General features: G+C 39.7%; 1 long non-coding RNA gene across 2 annotated transcripts in view; it reads right to left on the bottom strand.

The window, feature by feature from the left end:
- The window catches only part of LOC116565726, a 331,307-nt gene that overhangs the window by 156,540 nt on the left and 149,579 nt on the right, over window positions 1–25,188 (bottom strand). For both annotated transcript variants that reach the window (XR_004275566.1, XR_004275568.1), the window contains exon 2: window positions 8,509–8,559. This is a non-coding gene — a long non-coding RNA (uncharacterized LOC116565726). The remainder of the gene's footprint in view (window positions 1–8,508; window positions 8,560–25,188) is intronic.

Genomic DNA, 25,188 nt, shown 5'->3' with positions numbered 1-25,188 from the left:
CCAAGAGATCAGATTCTGAATAGATGGACTGTTTTGGGCCTGGATGGCTGCCTTGAAACACAGCTTGCTTATTCAACAGAACTTTGTCCCTGAATAGGTATCACACTTAGAAGGGGAAAACCTAGCAAGATAACAGCCCAGAGCTCTCCAAATGAAACCAGGCCCCTGACCACTTTCCTTACCACTTATGTTGCCAACTGAGATGAGTAAACAAACCAAGGAGTCCTGACAGGGTATCCAGATGGCCTGAGCAGTTAGTGCCACCTCTCACTGTTCTCTTATGGACCTCAGTGCCAGAATTTGGAACACATCCATCTGTGCAGACAAGTTACACAGAACTCAGGACGAAAGGTGATATTGCTTAGAATCTCAGATTGCAGGTGTTACAGCTTACAAACTTGGGCTTGAATTTTGATCCACAGCTCACAGGGAAAGCTGACTTCCCTCATTTGCATTCCACCATTTGGGGATGTACAATTAGGGGACGGGAGTGACTGAGCCAAATTTTCCTTTGTGCCCCCAGGACAGTATGTGGTTTTGAGTATTGATCCTGGATCTGGACAGGCCCAACCTCCACCGCTAGGCCTGCCACTGTACTACTTAACATCTCTAAGTTTCAGTTTTCTCATCTGCAAAATGGGACTGCTTATAATAGAACTGAATTCAAAGTTTCTTGTGAGGGTTATATAACATAATACTGGTAAAGTATTTAGCCTAAAGTAAGTCCTCAATAAATAATAGTTACTTTTAAAGGAGAAAATGATATGCAATTCAATAAACATTTTTTTTCTAAATGCTACTATATTAGAACTTAGACCGATTTTCTCTTTTACTCGTTTCAACTAGCTGTTTTTCTTTTAAAAGGTAAATAGTCCTTGTTGCTTCTAAAATTCCTTTTTAGCCCATATGGTTTTAATATCTACCCTAGGCCTGGCCATGTAACACATTTAACACATGGAACCTCTTTTAGCCCTTACTGTGGTTATATATCTGCGAAGCAGATGATATTATTCCCACTTTAAGCTGAGGAAACTGAGACTCAGGAGAGTTAAGTGCTTTGCCAAATATATTAAGTAGATGTATTTGAATCCAGGGGTCCTGACTCTGAAGTTTCCTCAGAGCCTAAGACTAATTCATGTTCAATAGCCAAATGGGAACCAAAACGTTGACTTCATTGATGACCCAATAAAGTGGAAATAGTCTGCCTTGAGGAACCCAAAATGAGACTCTTCTCTCTCTCTAGATCCAGACCTGGAGACTCGTGTAGCAAAGGATGGGTCTCCAGTTAGCCGCTAAGACTACATATCCAGCCAGTCACAAGCCCACTTCACCACCCAGCTGACCCCAGATGAGAACAGCTAAAAGAGGCTGGTGACATTTCCCAGGCGTCAGTGTTTCCACACAGAAAGAGAAAACAAGGGTTAGAGGCAACACACATAAGAAAAAGAGCCTGATCAAAACTCTTTGAGACTCCACCTATTAGTAAGAAGAAATGGCCTAGGTTCTCATCACCCAGATTTGCCACTCCTACCCAAGGGATGAGAGGCTATCTCAGTGAGCACTGAACAGTTCAGCTGAGATGCACCATTTTGGTGTAAACTTGTCAGGGGAGGAAGGGGTGGGTAAAGGACCTTTTCTAATGATTTCAGTGCCAAAGCTCACTTCACACCATCACATCTGTTCATATAGGAATGCATTCTTCTCAATAGATAACACAACTTCTTTATTTTAACTTATAAAACTGTCAGCACAGTTGTCAAAGAAAATAATGCCACCTCTTGGCCAATCCACCTAGTGGGAATGTCACCAGATCCTCGACAAAACCTCTAAAGAGAAGAAAGGGGGAGAATGACTTAGAAATATATATATAATAGTGTTTTTATCCCCCTGGAATCAGTTGGAAGTGGTATTGTCTTAAAACTTTGGTAGCCAGATTTCTTACTACAAATTGTGAGCCTTTCAGGATGGTCATGAAAAGTTTGGACTTTGCTGTTAAAGAAATCTGGGTTTGAATTTTGACTTAGCCATGCAGAATCATTCTTTTTGGCTGGCTAAGATTTAAAATTCCTCCCAGTGTTTGGAAAACACCCTTCCTTGTATGTGTCTTCATAGGAGGTATGGCTTACCTCCCACTTTGGAAAGCTAGTTTCATTTCTCCAACCTCCTTTACAGCTGAGTTTTAGGCAGGAGATCTAGAATCTACCAAATAGATGAAGCCAGGCAAGTTTCTAAATTAAGAGCTACTGACACTAAGAAATGGGGACCCTGTAGAATCTACTTTAGGTCAAGCAAGATCAAGTTCCTATGGCTTCAGTCCAGTGGTGACAGTGGAAATGTCATAAATCCAGTATCAGTGGCCTGGGTGTGAGTGGCATTAATGGACCTTGATTCTGGCTAAATAGCTCATGATTTTGGTACTCCTGTCCCCCAACAATTTTGCATGTTATCTAATATCCTCTAAATGCATTTCTTTTTTTTTTTTTTTTTTTGCTTAAATCAGTCAATTTAATTTCTATTGCTTCCCATCAATAATCTTCATTTAACTTTAGGTAAATTATCTTTTTAAGCCTTGAATATTCTTATATATACTGAAAAAAAAAAAAAAACCAGTACCTGTCTCTTAAGGATAATACAAGACTAATTGATTAATTGAGGGTATGCATGTGTATATATAGATATATATATATAGAGAGAGTGCATGTTTAGCGTGATGTCAAGAACATAAATGTAAATAAATGCTAGCTAGAAACATCTGTTCTTTTAAATAACAATGTAAAAATATAATTTCTGTGAAGTTTAAGTTAGTGCTTAATTTTACACACACACACACACACACACACACACACACACACACACACACACACCTTAATTAAGCAGGGATGGTCAAGCAGGAAGCCCTGTTCTCGATATTTCAAGAACACATTGTTATTTTCTCATTATCATATGAAATAGCCCTTATGCTTATAATTTGGAGGAAAGAAACTTTAAAACTTCTCTTTCACTCCTAGTATGTCCTGAAAATATGCCTCTTACCCGTAGTGTGTGTGTGTGTGTGTGTGTGTGTGTGTGTGTGAATTTTCCATTTATTTTTTAAAGCATTCGCATTTTATACATCTCCATGTAGGTAAAAACAGTACATTAACTAATAATGCTTTCTGCTGAAAGCAACAGAAAACTATGGGTTCAACACATAAACATTTTCTTTTTTCACATGTCAAGAAGCCAGGAGAAAATTTGTTGAGAGTGATGTGGTTGTCCAAAGATTCTGCCAGGGATTTAAACTCCTCTTTCTATCATCTGCTTCACTGTATTTAAAGTGATGGTATCATGGTTGTTTTACCACAGTCACAGGATGGCTGTTACACCAACAGCAATCAAAGCCATCTGCATTCCAGGTGGTAGGAAGAAAAAGGCAGAAAGAACTAAGTGTCAAAGAATCATACTTTCTGGGTGAAGTTTTTTGAATAAAACTTTCCCCGAAGTCCCATCCAGCAACTTCCAATTAGAGATTATTGAGTCCCACATGCATTCCTAATCCAATCTCTGAAAACGTTTAGAGTATAGCAAATTGTGACTGAGGTTGTGTCCAGGCACCCTACAGTGTCTGCCATGAATACCAATATGGTCAAATCTGAGCTGCATGAATGTCCAAAGGTGGCATAAGAGAAATAAACTTGTATCCTCCATTTTATAACAAGAAAAAAGATGGAGGACCATATATGAAGAATGGTTACTGAAATACGGATAATGCAAAAATACTATCAGTAATTAACATTTGTGTGAGACTTACTATACTCCAGGTACCATTCAAAACACTTAGATAATAAATGATTATACAAGAAATTTAAACTATAAAAAGACACAAAGAAGGTCATTAAATAGTGACAAAGGGGTGTATTAGTCTGTTTTGTCTTGCTAAAAGGGAATATCTGAGATTGGGTAATTTATAAAGAAAAGAGGTTTATTTGGCTCTACAGACTATCCAAGAAGCATGGCACCAGCAAAAGAAGGCTTCTGGTGAGGGCCTCAAGAAATTTTAATCATGACAGAAGACAGAGGGAAACAAGTGTGTCACATAGCAAGGGAGGGAGCAAGAGAGAAGGGGGAGGTACCATGCTCTTTTTAAGAACCAGTTCTTATATGAACTAAGAGAGCAAAAACTCACTTGTTACTACACGATGGCACCAAACCATTCATAGGGATCCAACTCCGTGTCCCAAATGTATCTCACTGGGCCCCACCACTAACATTGGAGATTAATTTTGGAGTATATCAAGGGGTTAATTTATCAAAAGGATATAATAATTATAAGCACATATTCACCCAACATAGGAGCACCTAACATATAAAGCAAATATTAATAGATATGAAAGGAGAATAGACTATAATACAATAATAGTATAAGACTTCAGTATCTCATTTACAGCAATTGTCAGATCATCCAGACAAAATATTAATAATGAAACACTGGACTTGAACTATATTTCAGATAAAATAGAACTTACAGATCAGATACATTACATTCCATTTAACAGGGGCAGAATACAAACACACACTCTTTGCAAAGGCACATGAAACATTCTCCAGGACAGATCTTATATTAGTCCATAAAACAACTCTTAACAAATTTAAGATGATTGAAATTATATCAAGTACCTTTTATGACCTCAATGGTATGAAATCAGAAATTAATAATGGGAGGAACTTCAGAAAGTCTACAAATGCATTTCTCTAATGACCAGTGACAATGAGCATTTTTTCATGTTTGTTGGCCTCATATATGTCTTCTTTTGAAAAGTGTCTGTTCATATCCGTTGCTGACTTTTGATTGGGTTAATTTTTTTCTTGTAAATTGTTTTAGTTCTTTGTAGATTCTGGATATTAGCCTTTGTCATACAGGTAGATTACAAAAATTTTTTCCCATTCTGTTAGTTGCCGGTTCACTCTAACGATTATTTCTTTTGCTGTACAGAAGCTCTGGAGTTTAATTAGATCCCATTTGTCTATGTTGGCTTTTGTTGCCTATGCTTTTAGTGTTTTAGTCATGAAGTCTTTGCCTATGCCTGTGTCCTGAATGGTTTTGCCTAGGTTTTCTTTTAGGGTTTTTATGGTGTTAGGAGGTTAGGTTTTAAGTGTTTTTACCACAAAAAGTGATATATATGTGAGGTAGCATGTATGTCAATTAGGGTCAATTGAGCCATCCCACGATGCATACATATTTCAAGACATCATGTTATTCAAGATGAATACATAAAATTTGTATTTGCCAATTTATGAAAACTTAAAAATGCCTATATACCTTATTTAATCCTTACAACAACCACCTTATGAAGTGGGAACTATTTTTATTCCTGTCTAACCTGTGAAGAAACCAAGACACAAAGAATTAAATAGTTCAGAGAAAGTCTCTCAGTTAATACGTGCTCAATCTGCAATTCAGACACAGGAAGCAACAATTCTAACTCAAGATTACTAAAAACATAAGAAAAGGACCTTTTGCTTATATTATCTTCTCTTAAAAACAAGAGTTTTCCCTGGAAGTCAACAAACATTTAACAAGCCAACCTGAGTCTGAGGGTAAAATTTCCAAACTCACATGATCGAAATATCAGAACAAAAATACTAGTCAGTCCATTATTTACCAAAGAAGCCATCCATTGGGACTGGCAATCCTAAATGGTGGGCCTTGGGAGAGAACGTTTTCTTGCTTGAAAGTATTACTGCTAGTGATATCAGTAATATTCTACTTATGGGCCTGCACAACCTGCTAGTATCGGGATGTTTTAGAGCATAGCAGATGCAGAGAAGGAAGTAATAACTTCATGAAAGTGGCCTGAAGTGGAGGCATCATCCCTTCACCACCAGCAGAAAGAATTCATAGCTCCAGTGAATTGCCACTCCCATCAAACACCACCAGCAACAAGAAGTTCAGATATAAGCTAACTTCTCAATTTAAAGCAGTTTTTCTCATTCTTTTTTCATTATCGTTCCCTATAGAGACTTTTTAATTTTATTTACTTTTTAAATTGACACTGAGTCTCACTCTGTTGTCCAGGCTGGAGTGTAGTGGCACAATCTTGGCTCACTGCAACCTCTGCACACTTTTTCCTAACTGTTCCCACCATGATATATAAATACCACATATACATTATATGTCTGTTTATGTAGTATGGCCCTTTGGAGGTCCACAAACCATCATAAGATCTGAATTTTCTCATCCTCCAAGAGCTAATTTGCATCTTCTTGGGGTGGGTGATATTGCTTTTGAAAGAATGCATGGCATTATGAACTTCATGTTTGTGTTCCTCCCGAAATTCATATGTTAAAACACTAACCCCCAATGGAATGGTATTAAGAGGTGGGGTCTTTAGGAGAAGGTCATGAAGATGGAGCCCTCATGATGTGATTGTTGTGCTTCCAACAAGAGACTCAAGACAGCTTGCTTCCTCTCTCTGCTCTCTGGCCATGTGAAGACAGAGCAAGATGACAGCCATCAGCAAACGAGGAAAAAAATATCTCATCAGAACCTACCCTTGCTGGAACCATGATCTCAAATGTTTCAGCATCCAGGACTGTGAGACATGAATTTCCATTGTTTAAGCCACCAGTCTATTGTAATTTGTTCATAGCAGCCCAAACTGACTAAGACATCTGATTCAAAATGATTCGTTTATGATGCTAAAAGTCATTCTGGGAAATGGAGCTGCCTCATGGCCTCACCAAAATTCTAACAATGGCCAAGTTCTCTTAAAAAATTACTTCCTTAAATGTAGTGGTCGTTATTGCTATCAATAGTTTTGGAATGTAGTCATATTGCAAACATTCCCACATGGTTTGCCAGAGAACACATGACCAGCTTTGCCCAGTGAATTGTAAGTTAAAGGATCACATATGATTTCTAGACAAGAACATTCTACTGCTGGTTCAAAATCTACAGCTCTCTTTTCCTCTATCCAGTGATAAGCAAAATTCAAGACGGAAGCTGCTGTGTCAGCCTGAGCTCCAGTGTGAGGAGATATGGAGGAGAGCTCCCAACTGACCTCAGTGCATAAGAGATAGATCACTAAGATTTAAAGGCTGTGTTTACTGCGGCACAACCCAGATTACCTTGACTGACACACTGGGTTATTCATTTATTTATTTAAATGAATTAGAACCTAGCATGTGCTGGATACTGTCTTAGGCACTCAGGATATACTCTTAACTAGACAAGTCCTTGTCCTCATGGAACTTATATTCTAATAGAGGAATCTAGTGAGATCAAATTCAGCAAGGCTTCAGCCCAGACAAGGAGGAATATATTAAGGAAGAAAATTAATCCTGCTTCTTGAAGACAAAGCTAAAATTAGCAAACTCCATCCCATGATTTACTTTAAACTCTCTTCTCCAAGATGAGGCAAAGTCCAGAGATCACTAGTCCCTCTGCGCCTCTCCCAGGACACCAAAGGAATGTGAAATCTTATCCTTTGAATTTTGAAGGTAAATGATTTGGGAAGGTTATTGAGGAATCTTTAAAGAAAGAGCAGGATTCAGCAAACTGAAGGTTTGAAGGGGCCTTCCAGATTGCAGGAACTTAACAGAAAGGGATGTGAAAGCGCGGATACCCCTTGCTCACACTAAATCCATCACAGAAGCACCGAGTGATTAGATGAACTAATTTACCAAAACATCAAACTGGGTTCTTAAAAGCGATTTTATTTTGTCTAAGTCCCCATAATACTCATAGAGAGATGTTCATTTCCCACAGGATAAAGCCCATTCTTCCTTAAGAGGAATCCTGAACAGATAATACAATTAAACGGAAATAAACCATTTTAACCACCCCCCTACCCCCAGACACCCCCAACCCCTGCAGTTCAAATGCCCCAGCCATCAAAGCTGACCAGCCCAAACCAGCTGCTTAAGATCATCCTTTGAGGTTCAATGAACTAGGGCTTTGTTAGATTAGAAGTGAGAAAGGATTTCAAAGACAAGTGCCCTCCTTGGGAAATAATTTCCTGATGACCTCTTCTAATTACATACTTTTTCTCAGAATACCGTTAGGTCCTAATCCTTATTCCCTCCCCTATGAATCTCCCCTAAACTCCTCGGTGAAGCTTGGCTAGAAGAAAATGAAAAGATAAATGGTGAGATCTCCCCAACCCATTATAAAATTTCACTGATTAACCACTGCCTAAAAATATAAAATGAACTAGAGACAAGACATCCTCCATTTCTGACTCTGCAAATTCTGGATAGCTTGATTCTGTGTCCTTATATCTTGGTTTAATTTCAAAAAGCAAAAGGTTTCTAGATGTTAAATCTTGCAATCAGATCATTTTTTAATTTCCTGCCTCATTGCCACTGTCTAACATTCCAACTAAAGCTATTTCGTCTTTTCTTTTTAAATTATTATTTTTTCATTCATACGTTATATGTATCTATATTTGGGGGAACATGTGATAATTTGATACATTCATATATTATGTAAAGCTTGAATCAGGCTAGTTGAGATAGCCATCAACTTACAGGTCTTTCTGAAGATTTTCAATCTTGAGTGATTCTTCTTGGAAGTTTCAGCTAAAAAGAAACACAAAGTTGAGGTTTAACGTCGATAGTTTTTTTCCTGTAAAGTTGTTTAAGATAACAATAATTTTTAAAGAATTTATTAAACAATAATTTCCTTAAAGTTGTTTAAGATAATCATAAATTCAGCTATCTGGCTTTAACCTAGGACTAATAGTATTGCTCAGAAATTTATGAAAAGGCTGTTTGTATAAACAATTAATACCATAATATCAGAAGAGAAAAAATAGAAAACAAATATGAATTGATCTAGTTAATAGAAGCAAACACACACAATGAGACTCAAATATTAATTAGGTTGAGAATGTTCATAATAGTTTGTTTTTTTAAAAAACATGCTTGCCGAGAAAACAGAATTAGGAGCGAAAATTCTGTTTTCTGATATTAAATCCATCACAGAAGCACCAAGTGATTAGATGAACTAATTTACTGTGTGGATGACCTCAGGAAAGTAGCTTTGCACACTGACCGGCTGCCAGGCATCGTAGGAAGCGGTTTTCATGAATGAACACATTCACTCTTCATGTCATAACCTTCGTGGCAGGTATTACTATTATCCCCACTTAAGAGACAGGAATCTGATGTTCAAATAAATTAAATAACTTACCCAAGGTCACAAGTTTCAAGAGCAAGCCCTTTACCTTAACTCTTTCATTACCAGATGATTTTTAAAGTGTCATACAGGCTTAATATTCTGGGCTTCTAAAATCTAGTTCTAACACTACACCCTACTGCTTCCTTTCTAAAATTATGAATAATTCTACCAGTGACATGTTTATGGGTTTTGTCCTCTTAAAATATTTTATTTTGAAGACATCAGCCTGAAAACTTAGATGAAATCTTTTGCTTAGTTTAAAATTTTAAGAGAAGATGAAAAATAAAGAAGGAAGGAAACTCTGATGATTATTTCTTAAACATTTGGCCCAGAGGAGTGACCTGTAGCTCTATATAAACTCTTACTGATTTTTCTCAAGGGAATGGGGTTATTATCAATCCATTGAAAGAAGTCTGAAGTGATGGAAACCAATACAAATATGTCACAGGAGCATTTATTCATTCCTTGATGCTTTTTTTGTTCGTTTCTTTTCAAATAGACCCATTAAACCAAGACTGATATAGTACCCTACCATCTCACTCCCATTTTATTTGCTTATTTATTTCATTATTTTAGAGACAGGGTCTTGCTCTGTTTCCCAGGCTGGAGTGCAGTGGCACTATCATAGCTCATTGCAGCCTTGAACTCCTAGGCCCAAGTGATGATCATCACCATGGCAGTGACTATCACTATGCCCAGCTTTTAAAATTTTTTGTAAGGCAGGGCCTTGCTGTTGCTCAGGCTGGTTTCAAACTCCTGATCTCAAGGTAATCCTCCCTCATTAGCCTCCCAAACCACTGGGATTGCAGGCATAAGCCACTGCATACAACCTCTCTTTTAAAATTGCAAACCAGAAAATAATCGTAACAAAGTGGCTCAGCACAAGGACTCAGGAGGCCAGTGCCTGATTTAAAACCTGTCTTCTACATATTCATTAATTGTGATACTATGATTTGACCTCCCTGTGCCTCAGCATATTCATGTATAAAATGGAAACAGTAGTGCCTTCTTCCCGAGGTTGTTTTGAGGTTAGCATGCCGTGGAATACCTATTAAGCACACCGTACATGATGGCTATTATTCTAATTACTTTATGAGAACCCGGTTTGAAGCTGATATGGTTTGGATCTTTGTCCCCACCAAACTGTAATCCTTAATGCTGGAGGCGGGACGTGGTGGGAGGTGATTAGATCATGGAGGCAGATTTTTCATAAACGGTTTAGCAGATCTTCTTGGTACTGTCCACGTGACAGTGACTGAGCTCTCATAAGATCTATTTGTTTAAAAGTGGGCAGCACAACTTCGCTCCCTCTCTCTTGTTCCCGTTCCTGCCCTGTGAGATGCCTTGCTCCCCCTTTGCCTTCCGCTATCATTGTAAGTTTCCTGAAGCCTCCCCGAAAACAGAAGCCACCGTTTCCTGTACAGCCCGCAGAACCGTGAGCCAACGAAACCTCTTTTCTTTAAAATTACCCAGTCCCAGCTATTTCTTTCTAGCAGTGCGAGAACGAACACAAACTTAAGCACAAACTTCTAACTCTCCTAATGCAAACATTTTCTTTCATTAACTTCTACACACTCAGGAAATTTAACTCCTTAGGAATTATGTTGAGCATTTTCTATGAACCAGACACTATTCTGTATACTTTATAACTAATAAGGCAATTCTTCCTTTGAATCTCACTAGATCAGTACTGTCATATCCATTTTACAGAAGAGGAAACTGAGGCATAAGGAGGTAAGAAATCTACCCAAAGTCACTAAGGAAATAAATGATACAGCTAAAGTCATAATCCAGGCCCTGTGGCCCAGGGCCCCCAGCCCTACATGCTCTGAACTCCCACCCCCTTCTTTGACATTCTCCCCCAACCCTGCCCCAACTCAGGGCCTTTGCATAAGCTGCTCCATCTGTCCGGAACACATGTGCACTGAACCTGGACTCTCCTTTACATGGATAAGTCTCTTCTTCCCTTTCTCAGGATTTCTCCATCACCTGTTCTACCTCCAGGTGAACAGGCCACTCATAGTTCTCCTAAATCTTATCCGGACATTCGGCCTCTTCAATGTAAGTGCTACACTGTTTCCAGGGGCCCCTTCTTGGCCACCATTTCCATAAAGGTGGGGACTGGGCCTTATTTTTCTTGGTGCCTACCACCATAGTATCTGGGAGCACAGAGTTGGTCCTCATTAAAAATGACTGGTACAGAATCCTTCAACTCACCTCTTTACTAAGCACCTAGTAGGCCAGGCTTGTGCTAGCCCTGGGAATACAGTTGTGTACAGAATACAACCAGACAGAGTAGTAAGAGAAGGATTGTAGAGAAGTGGCTAAGACATTAGATTTTAAAGACAAATAACCCAGGGTCAAATCCAAGCTCTTCCAAGTTTTGTGAGGCTGGACAAGTTATTTAGCTTCTGTGATGGTTCATTCTAGGTGTAACTTGGTTGGACTGCAGGATGTCTAGACAGCTGGTAAGATGTTTCTGGATGTGTCTGTGAGGATGTTGCCAGAGGAGACTGACATTTGAGTCAGTGGACTGGGAGAGGAAGAGCCACCCTCAGTGTGAGTGGGCACCACCCACTCAGCTGCCAGTGTGGCTAGAACAAAGCAGGTAGAAGAAGGTGGGATAAGCTCTCTTGCTGGCTCTTCTGGCTTTCATCTCTCTCCCACGTTGGATTCTTCTGTCTGTTGCTTCTGCTCCTGGACATCAGATTCCAGGATTTTTGGCCTTTGGACCCTTGGACTACTTAACACCGGTGGTTTGCTGGAGCTCTCAAGCCTTGCCACAGACTGAAGGCTACACTGTAGGCGTTCCTGATTTTGAGGCTTTTGAATCAGACTGAGCCACTACTGGCCCCTTTCTTCCTCAGCTTGCAGGTGGCCTATTGTGTGGGACTTCGCCTCTGACTGTGTGAGCCAATTCTCCCAAACGAACTCCCTTTCGCATAGGCATATATCCTATTAATTCTGTCCCTCTGGAGAACCTTGACAAATAGAGCTCCTGTGTCCCTCAGTTTCCTCACTTACATAGTGGTACTATGTGTATAAAAGTGTCACCATTACACAGTTGCTCTAAGAATTAAAAGAATCAATTTACTTAAACTGTGTAGGACCATCCTGGCCCACTAGAAAGCACACAGAAATTCAGTTCTTATTGTTAACTGTCATGGAACTTACATTCTGGGGGATGGAATGGGGAGAGGAGAGCACATGTCATCCCAAAATGTAATACGATGGGATAAGGAGCTATTTGTTTAAATGATATAAAATTGCCACATTTTCAAAAGTGATTGCATAGAGGCATTTTTATATGGCACAGACTAAAATGTGCAGAGAACATAGAGAAGAGAGCAATGAATTTTGCTTGGAGAAGTAAATAAAAGTTCCATAAAGAAGTTGCACCTTAACTGGGCACAGTGGCTATTAGTAATCCCAGCACTTTGGGAAATTGAGGTAGGAGGATTGCTGGAGGCTAAGAGTTTGAGACCAGCATGGGCAACATAGTGAGACTTCATTTCTACAAAAAACAAAAAAGTTAGCTGTACATGGTGGCGCATGCCTGTAGTACCAGCTACCAGGGAGACTGAGGTGGGAGGATAGCTAGAGCCCAGGAAGTGAGGTTGCAGTGCACCATAATCATGCCATTGTACTCTAGCCTGGACAACACAGCAAGACCCTGTCTTAAAACAAAAAAGAAATTGCACCTTGATGGAGCCCCCGCAGGATGGGTAGACAGTCACTGGACAGAGAAAGGGAGAAATTGTATTTAAAGGAGAACATCAGCAGGAGCAAAGAAGGGGACTTAATAGAGCGAGACCAACAGACGCTGATAGAACTCAGAATCTCTTTTGGGGATGACAGAATTGAATACTGGAAAGGAATCAAATGATTACTAATCACACTAAGCTCATTCTGGCTTCCATGTTATAAGTGATATTAGTGTTTTTTTAAAGAGTTAAGAAAGCATTACAGCATACAAGCAAAAAGCATACATGGGTTTTGGTGCCAGAAGGACCTGGTTTGAGTCCCAACTCTACTATTTACTGAGTGAGTGAACTTGACCAAATCACTTAACTTCTATGAGCCTCAATATCCTTATCTGTAAAATGGGTTTAATAGGACTTACCATAATCCCAGCACTTTGGAAGGCTGATGCAGGCGGATCACCTGAGGTCAGGAGTTTAAGACCAGCCTGACAAATATGATGAAACCCCGTTCTCTACCAAAAATACAAAAATTAGCCAGGCATGGTGGTGGACGCCTGTAGTCCCAGCTCCTCAGGACGCGGAGACAGGAGAATTTCTTGAACTCAGGAGGTGGAAGTTGCAGTAAGCCGAGATCGTGCCACTGCACTCCAGCCTGGGTGACACAGAGAGACTCCATCGAGGATTTACCTAGCAGGATGTTTGTAAAGATTAGAGGAAATGTATATAAAGCATTTAGCTGAATATCTGATACATTAGTGTTTTTCAATTAAGAGTGACTACTTTAATAATATTACTAATGTCTGTGAGGCCTCAGTGCTTTGTAGAAAAAGATTCACTGGTAACCTGCAGGGACTAGTAACTCTAATTATAAGTCTAGGCAATTAAAGGTAAATACTATGATTTCCCAGTCAGAAGACTTTAAAAAAACCAAGACCTATTGTGCTGAGAAGATGCATAATCCAAAGAACAACTACATCAATTAATATTTGCATAGCAAGTGTCCATATGTGAAGTACTTTTCCATGGGTTAACTCATCTGCTAATCACAGCAGGCTTATGATGGAAGTTCATATTCATTCCCCATTTGGAGAGAAAACAAGCTTCAGAGAAGTCCTTGTGAAAGGTCCTGCTGTGGCAAGTGGCGGTTAGAAGTCTTAATAAAAATGTAGACCATGGCTTTGTTTCTTCCTTAAAAGACTGAAAACATAATTTGTTTTGAAGGTTTAGAATTTTGTTACCTGATGGTCTCAGTTAATAGTGCAGGAGATTATACAATCATAAAATTTTTGAGTGGGGTCTATCAAAGCCCATCTCCCTTAGCCGTCTAATTTTACAAAAGAAAATTGAGAAAAGAGGAATTAAATGACTCTTCTGTAGTCACTTTGAAAATTCATGGCTGTGCTTCTCGTTGAAGATGGCAGATTTAACATCTGCTTTACATTATGTTCCCTCCCCCAAGCTCACTAAAAAGACAGTAAAGGGACTGATTTTAAAGACATTCACTCATAAAGACAAAAGAATCAGGGGGAAAATAACAACAACAACATTTTGGAAGATGGAAAGCAGATGGTTGAGGGGTAACTGGCTTAGGCGCACCATGAAAGCTGAAATTTAAGTTGACAGTGGGCAAAACCCAGAAGCAACCTGATTTGCATTGCAAAACCCTGGAAAGGCTCAGAAATTGGAAGGAAGAAGTACATGTGAAAGGGAGGATGCAGCTGAGATATAGAATTTGTTAATAGTCTATTTGAGAAGCAGTTTCTTCACCCTTCTGGCAGGAGACTGAAGACTTACTCTCTAGAGAGCACGTGTCAGAAAGATCTAGACAAGGGATGTCAGGCACTGCTGAGGGCAGGAGCACCCCACTGAAAACAAGGAGAATCACTAAAAGGATACATTCTAAATGGTGAGAACCCAATCTCTTGGTCTACTTTGGCTCCCAGAATACTGACAGCCAATTTTTAGCCCCTGGGCTAAAGACTGAATGATTCTGTTATGGGTACTCAGTAAAGCCCTAAAGATGCTGGTGGTCAGGCATCCTCTAGTGAAACAGCCAAGCCAGATCACCTCAGTAACACCCAGTAGTCAACAAGTCCTGTCCATGCTCACAGACGCTTCTTCAGCTGCTTCTTGCCCCTCTCTTGGGGCTGCCAGATTTAGCAAATAAAGATGAGGTCTTTGGGACATATTTAAAAAGGACTCATTGTTTATCTGAAATTCAGATTCAACTGAGTGTTCCCTATCTTGTCTGGTAACTCTATCCTCTCTAAGAATGGACATCCAAGAATCATCAGACATTTCAGGAAAATCTCAGCAAGAAATGCAGTGATTAAAACATATTAATGGAGGAAAAGAAACAGAAAGATGAAAAAATGCAAAGAAAAAAGTTTCAAAAATAGTACCATTTGTTTTCTTTAAAAGTTAAGACAGGATACTGTGGCTTTTAAATAAGAACAGTTTGTTATAAAAAGAAGTACTCAAGTGTCATCAAAAGGCTATTGTTAATTACAGTTATGGGAGCAGAAATGAAGAAAAAGCAGACATACAGAAAAATAAAATATAGAAAATGGAGGAAAAAAATTTATAAAAGAAATAAATCAAGAAAATTTCCCAGAATGGAGGAAATAAGTTTCCAGATAGAATTTACTCTATGAGCACAAAGGATGCTCTCAATAAGGGAATAGTAAAAAAGAAGGGAACAGGAGGCAGGGAAGAGGGGGGGAAGGGAGGGAGGGAGGGAGAGAGGGAAAGAAGGAGGGAAGGAAGGAAGGTAAGAAGGAAGGAAGGAAGGAAGGGAGGGGGGGAGGAGGGAAGTAAAGGAAGGGAGGGAGTTGAGCTAAGATACATGTATATTTTAGTTCCAGGACATCAGGACGGAGGACGCTCAGTAATTATTAAGCAATTTGTTTACAGATGCTCTAGTCTAACCTTAATAGAATACAAAAGTTTAGTAAGTCTATCATGCCTTCAGAAATTAGGTCTCATAACAATAATGTACAAGAGTAAACATAATGTAGTCAAAAGAACTCCAGGTCAGGAATCACAGATGTATATTCCAGTCTCATTTCTACTTCTGTATGACCTTCCATCTATCGCTTCAGGTCTTTGGACACCAGTTTTGTCATCTGCAAACTTAGCTTACGTTATAAAATTCTAAATTCTATTAGGCAGTCATATCTTCCCTTTCTTGAACTGCTTTTCCTACTTTTTTTTCTAAGATATTTCATATCATTTTATTTTTATATAATAAATTCACATTTCTATAACATTCCACAGGTTTCATTTATTCATTCATTCCCCAAATTCCAATTGATGCTATTTACAGGTGCAAGGTAGACTGTAGTGAATTACACACTTAGGGTACATGTCCTCATGGAACGTTCACTTTAGCAGAGAAGATGCTCAAAAATAGTAATTTAAATAAATAAATATATACTTGCTATACAGGATAAGAGCTATGAAAGAAAATAAGATTCTATGAAATAATATAATAAAGTGAACTATTTTTAGAGCTGGTGGTTAACAAAGAAATTCCTGAGAAGGTGGCCTCCAAAAAGAAGATAAGAAGATCAAACGCCGCATGTTCTCACTCATAGGCTGGTGTTGAACAATGAGAGCACATGGACACTGGGAGGGGAGCACTACACACTGGGGTCAGTTGGGGGGAAATGGAGGGATGGTGGGGGGTGGGGAGTTGGGGAGAGATAGCAAGGGGAGAGATGCCAGATGAAGGTGGTGGGGAGGAAGGCAGCAAATCACACTGCCACATGTGTACCTATGCAACAATCTTGCATGATCTTCACATGTACCCCAAAACCTAAAATGCAATAAAATAAATAAATGGGAAAAAAAAAGAGTTAAGTGAAAAGTAGGACGATGCTTATAAAGGGGATGAGGAAGTACATATACGGGCCTTGAGGGGGAAATGGCACTTTCAAGAAAATGACAGTTGACCTGTATGAAGGGGTGAGATTCTCCAGGGGGAGAACGGTGTGGCATGAGATTAACAAGGAGGCAGTGGATAGATTATGGTTGGTCTTTGAGTCCATAAAAAGAGGTTGGATTTTATTTTGAGGGCAATGGGAAGACATTAAATTATTTTAAGCATTGGAGTGACCTCATCTAATTTACAACATATGAGCACACTTGCTGTTATTTTATCATTTTGGATCTTTGATACTATGCTTTGGGATAAGTAGTGCAGATAAAATACAGCTCATTGTTGAGAAAATGAAGTACAGGATGGGGGGTTGCTGCCTTGTGATCAGGTTGAATGGTTGGTTGCCACATAAAAGACCCAGAGGAGGACTTTGGGTTTCCCAACTCCAATAACTTAGTACATTGCCGGGCACACAATGGGAGCTCAATAAATATTTGTTAGATGAAGGTACACGACACTGGAACCTTTTAGCTACTAGAATCCACGAGTCTTTTGGTAAAGAAAAATGTCTATGTGTAAATCAGCCACCAGGGGGCGTGCATGCTTCCCCGCATGATAGAAACATTGACCTTGGCAAAGACAACCAGTAGGGAAGGAAAAAAAACCTTTAACTGAACAAAGTGCTTTCTCCAGTTTATACCAAAAGAGATTTCATGAAATTGAATTGGCAACATCACAACAGACCCTTTGTTATGTGTTTGAACCGGCCATCTGTCCATGGGACTCAGCTATGGAGAGCCTTCTGACTTAGAATTCTTCCGACTCTGTTAAAAAAAAAAATCCTCCGAAATAAAGTGTAATAAAATGAAAGGACAGTATTTCCTGACAGAATTCAAACTGTACATGCTGAACAAAAGACTTACTTTTTCCGCTCAACCTTGCTGTTTTGAATTTCCTTGAACTTACTTCAAACTATAGTTTGGAAAGAAGAAAACCAGCCTGTGGCACAGAAATGGTCCAAGACGGCTGGAGGGGTCTACCTCCTGAAGAGGGCTCCAGTCGCCCAAGGTGAGACAGGATGACTGTTTTTAGCAGGGCAAGAGCACACACAAATACTCGTGCAAATAAAAGCAAAATAAAACACACATACACCATTCAAAAAAATGCCTTTAAAGACTTGGGTCCTACCTGCCAACCACATTTTCCCCATTCAACAAAGGTAGAATTTTATAACAACCAGTTGATTGACAATATTGTGTGTGCTTTGCTCTGAGCCAGTGCATTCTTTAGACACAGGTTTTCTCTACACATGTTGTCAGACTTCTTCTGAGTTGAGGGATAGAAGAAAGTTTCCAAAAGGTATCCCATAAATGTAAGTCAATAATCTATAATCAAGCTATGAACATTGATTGGCCATTCACTATGTACTCAGATTTAATACTGTAGGAAAAATAAACAAGGTATTGAGACATGGTCCATATACCAAATAACCAAATGATTTTTTTGTTAGTTATTGAGAGTGTTTTTTAAATATTTATTTTTATTCAGTTTGGAGATCCAACATCCAAGTAGTTGGCTGAGTTTAAAAAATATTTAAAAAAAGCTTTTCTTCTGGATGTATAGGTTCATGAAAAAACTTGTGAAGGTCAGAAGAGGCCCCTTTTAAGGATCTGTAGTCAATTACAGCACTTTCTGTTATGTGTCCTTCCCCAAATCCTCTCACAGCTACAATGTAGGGAAAGAGGGATCGATGTTTAGAAAGAATATAGGAGACTTTGTGCTTAGTATCTCAAATGTCTCATTATTACAAAGCTTTGATGATTTGGGGTTTTGTTTACTTGTTTGTTTTAGAAGAAGTACTAATTTCATAATATCATGGCCCAGGAGCTTCTGTGTACATTACATTCAGATCTTTGTTTCCTATTTTCACTTGATTATTTAAATAATGCATAATCACTCTCAAAATGTTTTTAATATTTAAGGGTATATAAGAGGTGTATATATTTATGGGGTACATGAGATATTTTTATGCAAGTTTTTATGTACATGAGATGTTTTTATGCAACACATAATAATTACATCATGGAAAATGGGGACCTTAAGGAACCAGTAAAGGAAAAGTAAAGCAAACCTAATCTTATCTTGCTTAGAACAAGACAAATAGTAAAGATCACAGCAGAAACAAAATCAAAATAAAGAAAACAATACAGAAGATCAATGAAACAAAAAGCTGGTTTTTTGAAAGGTTAAACAAAATTGACAAGCCTTTAGCCAGACTAACTAAGAAAAAAAGAGAGGCCGTCGAAAGAAATAAATTCAGAGATGAAAGAGGAGACATTACAACAAATACTGCGGAAACTCGAAGGATCATCAGTAGCCATGATGAGGAACTATGTGCCAAAAAATTGGAAAATCTGGAAGAAATGGACAGATTTTTAGACACATGTAACCTACCAACACTGAACCATGAAGAAATAAAAAACCTGAACAGATAAATAACAAGTAACAAGACCTAAGCCATAAAGAAAAGTCTCCCATAAAGGAAAGCCCAGCACCCAAAGCAATCTACATATTCAAGGCAATTCCTATCAAAATACCAAGGACTTTCTTTATAGAAATAGAAAAAAATCCTAAAATTTATATGGAACCAAAAAGTCTCAGAACAGCCTAAGCTATCCTAAGGTAAAAAACAAACAAACAAACAAACAAAACCTGACTTGACTTCAAATTATCTTCCAGAGCTATAGTAACAAAAACAGTATAGTACTGACATAAAAACACATAGATTAATGTTTGTCTGGGAAGGTCTTTATTTCTCCTTCATGTTTCAAGGATATTTTTGCTGACTACACTACTCTAGGATAAAAGTATTTTTTCCCTTCAGCACTTTAAACATGTCAGGCCACTCTCTCCTGGCCTGTAAGGTATCCACCGAGAAATCTGCTGCCTGACATATTAGAGCTCCATTGTATGTAACTGGTTTATTTTCTCTTGCTGCTTTTAGGATCCTTTCTTTATTCTTAATTTTTGGAAGTGTGATTATGAAATGCCTTGAGGTAGCCTTCTTCGGGTTAAATCTGCTTAATGTTCTATAACCTTCCTGTACTTGGATATTGATATCTTTCTTTAGGTTTAGAAGGTTCTCTCTTACTATCTCTTTGAATAAACTTTCTATCCCTATTTCTTTCTCTACCTCCTCTTTGAGGCCAATTACTCTTAGATTTGCCATTTTGAGGCGATTTTCTAGATTCTACAGACATGTTTCATGTTTTTTATTTTTTTTCTTTTGTCCCATCTGTGAATTTTCAAAAGTCTGTCTTCAAGCTTACTAATTATTTCTTCTGCTATTAACAGACTCTTATGCATTCTTCAGTTTTTCAATTACATTTTTTGGCTCCAGAATTTCTGCCTGATTCTTTTAAATTATTTCAATCTCTTTGTTAAATTTATCTGATAGGATTCAGAATTCCTTCTCTATGTTGTCTTAAATTTCTTTGAGTTTCCTCAAAACAGCTATTTTGAATTCTCTGTCTGAAAAGTCGCCTATATCTCTGTTTCTCCAGGATTGATCATTGGTGTCTCATTTAGTTACTTTTCTTTCTTTCTTTCTTCCTTCCTTCCTTTCTTTCTTTCTTTCTTTCTTTCTTTCTTTCTTTCTTTCTTTCTTTCTCTTTTTCTTTCTTTCTTTCTTTTTTTCTTTCTTTCTCTCTCCCTCTCTCTCTCTCTCTCTCTCTCTTTTCTTTTCTTTTTTTTTTTTTTTTGAGATGGAGTCTTGCTCTGTGCCCAGGCTGGAGTATAGTGGCATGATCTTGGCTTACTGCAACCTCCACTTCCCGGGTTCAAGTGATTCTCCTGCCTCAGCCTCCTGAGTAGCTGGGACTACAGGCACATGCCACCACACCTGGCTAATTTTTGTATTTTTAGTAGAGACAGGGTTTCACTGTTAGCCAGGATGGCCTCGAATTCCTGACTTCCACCCACCTCGGCCTCCCAACATGCTGGAATTACAGGCGTGAGCCATCATGCCCAGCTTATTTAGTTACTTTCTTAAAGTCATGTTTTCTTGGGCAACCTTGATACCTATAGATGAGCATCTGTGTCTTGGCACTGAAGAATTAGGTATTTATCATAGTCTTTGCAGCCCGAGCTTGTTTGTATCCATCCTTCCTAGGAAGGCTTTCCAGATACTCAAAAAAACTTGGTTGTTGTGATCTAAGCTGTATCAACTTTAGGTGGCACCCCAAGCCTAGTAATGCTCTGTTCTTGTAGACTTACAGAGTCTTGAACGAGATCCAGAATGCTCCGGATTACCAGACAGAGATTATTGTTCTCTTGCTTTACATTCTCCCAAACAAACTCTTATTCTCTTGCTTGACCTTCTCTCTGTTTTGAGCCACCTAGACCTGGGGGTGGAGTGACACAAGCATTCCTTTGGCCATCTGCACTAGGATTATTCTGAATCAGATCTGAAGCCAGCACAGCACTGAATCTCACCCAAGGATTTCTGTTACCACCCGCTGGCTACCATCTATGTTCGCTCAAGGCCTTTGGGCTCCAAAATCAGTAGATAGCAAAGCCAGCGATGCCTGTGTCCTTCCTTTCAGGGTGGCAAGTTCCCCAGACAGGTCCAGAGGTGCTGTCCAGAAGCCAGGGATGAGTCAAAAACCTTGGAAGTCTACCTGGTGTTCTATTGTATTGCAGCTGAGCTGACACTCAAACCTCAAGATGCAGTCCTTCCCACTCTTCCCTCCAGTTTCTAAAGGCAGAGAAGCCTCACCCCATGGCCACTGCCACCACAAGCCCACAGTGAGTACTGCCGGACTACCACCAATGTTCCCTGAAGGCCCAAGGACTCTTCAGTCAGTTTGTGGTGAATGCTGCCTGGCCTGGGACTCACCCTTCAGGGCAGTGAGCTTCCCCTCTGGCCCAGAGTAGGTTCAGAAATGCCATCCAAGAGGCAAATCCTGGGACTGGGGACCCCAAGAGCCCACTTGGTGCTCCATCCCACTGTGGCCAAAGCTGGGACCTATGGTGCAAGGCAAACTCGCCTGTACATTTCTCTCCACTTTTCTCAAGTGGAAAGATCCTTGGCTTATAGCCACCACAGCTGGGAATGTGCTGAGTCTCACCTGAAGCCAGCAAGTCTCAGAGTCTCACCAAGATCCTCCATGTTCTGGATTGTTTACCCAGTTATTGATGCTGGTTATTTAAGGTCCAACGGCTTTTCAAGTTAGTGGGACTACCAGGACTGGGTTCTTCTTTTCAGCCCTTCTAGCCCATGGTGTATCTAGAAATGTCATCCATGAGCTAGGGCCTCATGTCTCTATGGTTCCCTATCCTGCTATGGCTGAGCTGGTATCCAAGAAGATGCAAGACAAAGTCCTCCCCACTCTTCCCTCTCCTCTCCTCAAGCAGAATGAAGGGTCTCTTTTGGAGCTGCAATCTGTGCAATCTGTGGTTAGGGGAGGAGTGATGCCAACACTTCCTTAGCCTCCCTAACTGATGCCTCATGAGATCTAAGTGCCCCACAGTCCACTGGCTCTGGGCCCATTTCAGCATTAGGACTTGCCTAGGGGTTGCAGTTCTTGTGGTCTAGGCTGCCTTTTAAATTTCTTTGAGGCCCCAGAGCACCTTATCCCACAGCGGCAAGGTTTGTGGGATCCCATGCTGGGATCGGCAATTCCTCTCAGTCTAGGGCTGCCTTAAATGCTCCCTCCATGGCTGGGTGTCATGTGAGTTTGGTCTGGTTTTACTTTCTGCTTGAACAAGGCAGCACTGAGTTCAATGCCTCATAATTACTGCACTCTTCCTCTCCCCAGAGCATAGAAATGCTTCACACCATGCCCCACTGTAAGCGGTTTGAGGAGGGGTGGCAGTGGTGATTCCAGACGGTTTCTCCTACCTCTTCTCTACCTCTTTCAGTGATAGGAAGTTAAAACTAGGTACTGTGAGTGCTCAGGTGATTACTGGCTCTTATGAAGTTGCTTTTGTGTGTGTGTATAGAAAGCGGTTAAATTGGGGTCTTTGTCGGAGGGACAATTAGTGGAGCCTTCCAATTTACCATCTTGCTTCTGAAGAATTATCTCTAAATGTTGATGAATATAGTCACCTTTGTGTTACAGGGGAGAAATGAGTTTGTTTTGAGAATGTTTATGTGAAGTGAATAGTTACATTTTGCAGTCATTAATATAAAAAATAAATGCAAGAAACAATTTAAATATTTTCCAAAAAAAGAAACTGAATATAGAGTTTCTAAAAATGTGATTATTTTATTGATCATTCGACAAATATATATTGGGACCTACAATGCAAAAGGCACTGCCCCAGATGCAATGCAAGATTCTAAGAAAGTCTACAATATATTCCTTCCCCTCAAAGATTTTACAAACTGGAAGAGGTAGAAGTAGAGTAATTAGGCTACCAAAATGTGCAATATTAAGCAGACAATGATCAGGGTCACAAAAAAGCTCAAACTAAGTTTTATAGGGTTTCAGAGAAGGAATTGATTCCACTGCATCTGAGGAAAAGTACTCTTGGGGGAGCTAGGCAAAGGAAATAATACAAAGAAAGGGGCAGAAATTGGAAATCACTGGGAAATTTTGAGCCACCACATTTGATTAGAAAGTAGATTAATTTTAGGACAGTACTGAGAATTGAGACTTGAAGTTCTTTTAGGACCTTAAATGCCATTTTAAAGGCCAACTTAATGTAGCAGAGAGGTGAAACCAGCAAAGACTTTCATCAGAAGTAGGCCTTAAGAAAATCAATTTGCTGAGGCAGGCCGATCACTTGAGGTCAGGAGTTTGAGACCAGCCTGGCCAACACGGTGAAACCCCATCTCTACTAAAAATATAAAAAAAAAAAAATAGCTGGGCATGGTGGTGGGCACCTGTAATCCTAGCTACTCAGGAGGCTGAGGCAGGAGTGAACCCAGGAGGTGGAGGTTGAAGTGAGCCAAGATCATGCCACTGTACTCCAGTCTGGGTAACAGAGAAAGACTCCATCTCAGAAAAAAAAAAAAAAGATCAATTTGTCAGAGTTGTGTTAGATAATTAGAAAAGGGGAAAACAAAATCAACGAAACCATCACCAAACAGGCTACTGCAAACAACCAAGCAGGAAGATAAAGAATACGTTCAGGTGAGAACAACTGCAGTGAAAAGGAGGGAGTGGAGCCAAGAGCCAGTGCAGAAAACGACAGAACAAATATAAAAAGTACGTTAAATAAATAGAGTGATGCAGTACGGAGGTCAATACTTTTAGTTTGCATGACTAAGGTAATGCTTATACCATTTACAAAAGTAAAGAGGCCGAGAAGGCTGAGACTGTTTCAAGAAAAGGGGAATGATTTGGGTATTGAACACTCTGGTTTGAGACGCCAGCAGTATACAAGAGGAAAAATCCCGCAGGAAGAATTGAGGGATGATGATCCAGGAGGCAAGGGACCTCTGGAGGTAAGAATTTGGGAGTCATTTCTACAAAGGTAAGGGACAGTCACCAAAACCATGGCAGTGCATGAGATGAAGGGAGGGGAGGGTGGAGTGAAGGAAAAAACCTGGAGGAGAGGAGAAGAATCTCAGGAATGCCAAGGAGGCGTCATTTAGGAATCGAGAAAAACTATTCCTGGTTGCAGGAGAACTACTACTGTAGTGTAGCAGAAAGCATTCATTTCAGGAAGCAAGGGGATGTCAGCAGTGTCCTATGCCCTGTAGGGAAGGAAAGGTGAGAGTAAGACTAAGAAAGAAAGGAAAAACTGACTTGGATGATTTGAGAGTCATCAGTGGTGAAATCATTTCGCCACCAATTAAGTTTCAATATTGCAATTTGACCAGAAGTAAGATTGCAATCAGAATTGCAATCTGCAGATTGGAATGAGATGAGGTAAGAAAGAGGAGCCTGCCAGTGAAGGTTACTAATTTCACAGTTCTAAGAGGAAGAAAAAGAGAGGTGGGTGCACGTTGCAAGGGCGTTGTGTGGGAAGGACTGATGATTCTTTCTAAGGAAAGGGAAAAGGGTGAGACTGAAATCACCCAAGGGGGGATCACTGAGTGATATTTGATCATCAGCCCAGGTCAGAGCCTTCAATTTGACAAGAAGAACAAACCTTCCCCAGATGCCAAAGGAAAGGAAGAGAGAAAGAAGAACAAAGGAACATTTTGAGATGGAGAGGAATAGTGAGTGAGGAAGATGAATATTCCCAGTGCAGAGGGTGAGTCATTGGCATTTTAGAGAGCCAGGTGGGGAGGGTGAAACTGAAGATCGGAGAATCATGGAGGTTTAAAACAACCCCTAGGCTGGTGTCAGGGGACAAAATAGGAGAAACAAGTAAGGAATTAAAAGGCTGGTAAGCAGCAGCATAGTCGGTTCTCTCTCTTTCTCTCTCCCCCGCACCTCTCTCTCTCTCTCTCTCTCTCTCTCTCTCTCTCTCTCTGTGTGTGTGTGTGT

Source organism: Sapajus apella, unplaced genomic scaffold, assembly GCF_009761245.1.
Source record: "Sapajus apella isolate SASKATOON/1434 unplaced genomic scaffold, GSC_monkey_1.0 scaffold2, whole genome shotgun sequence".
Lineage (NCBI taxonomy): Eukaryota > Metazoa > Chordata > Mammalia > Primates > Cebidae > Sapajus > Sapajus apella.
This window is presented reverse-complemented; position numbering and strand designations above follow the sequence as displayed.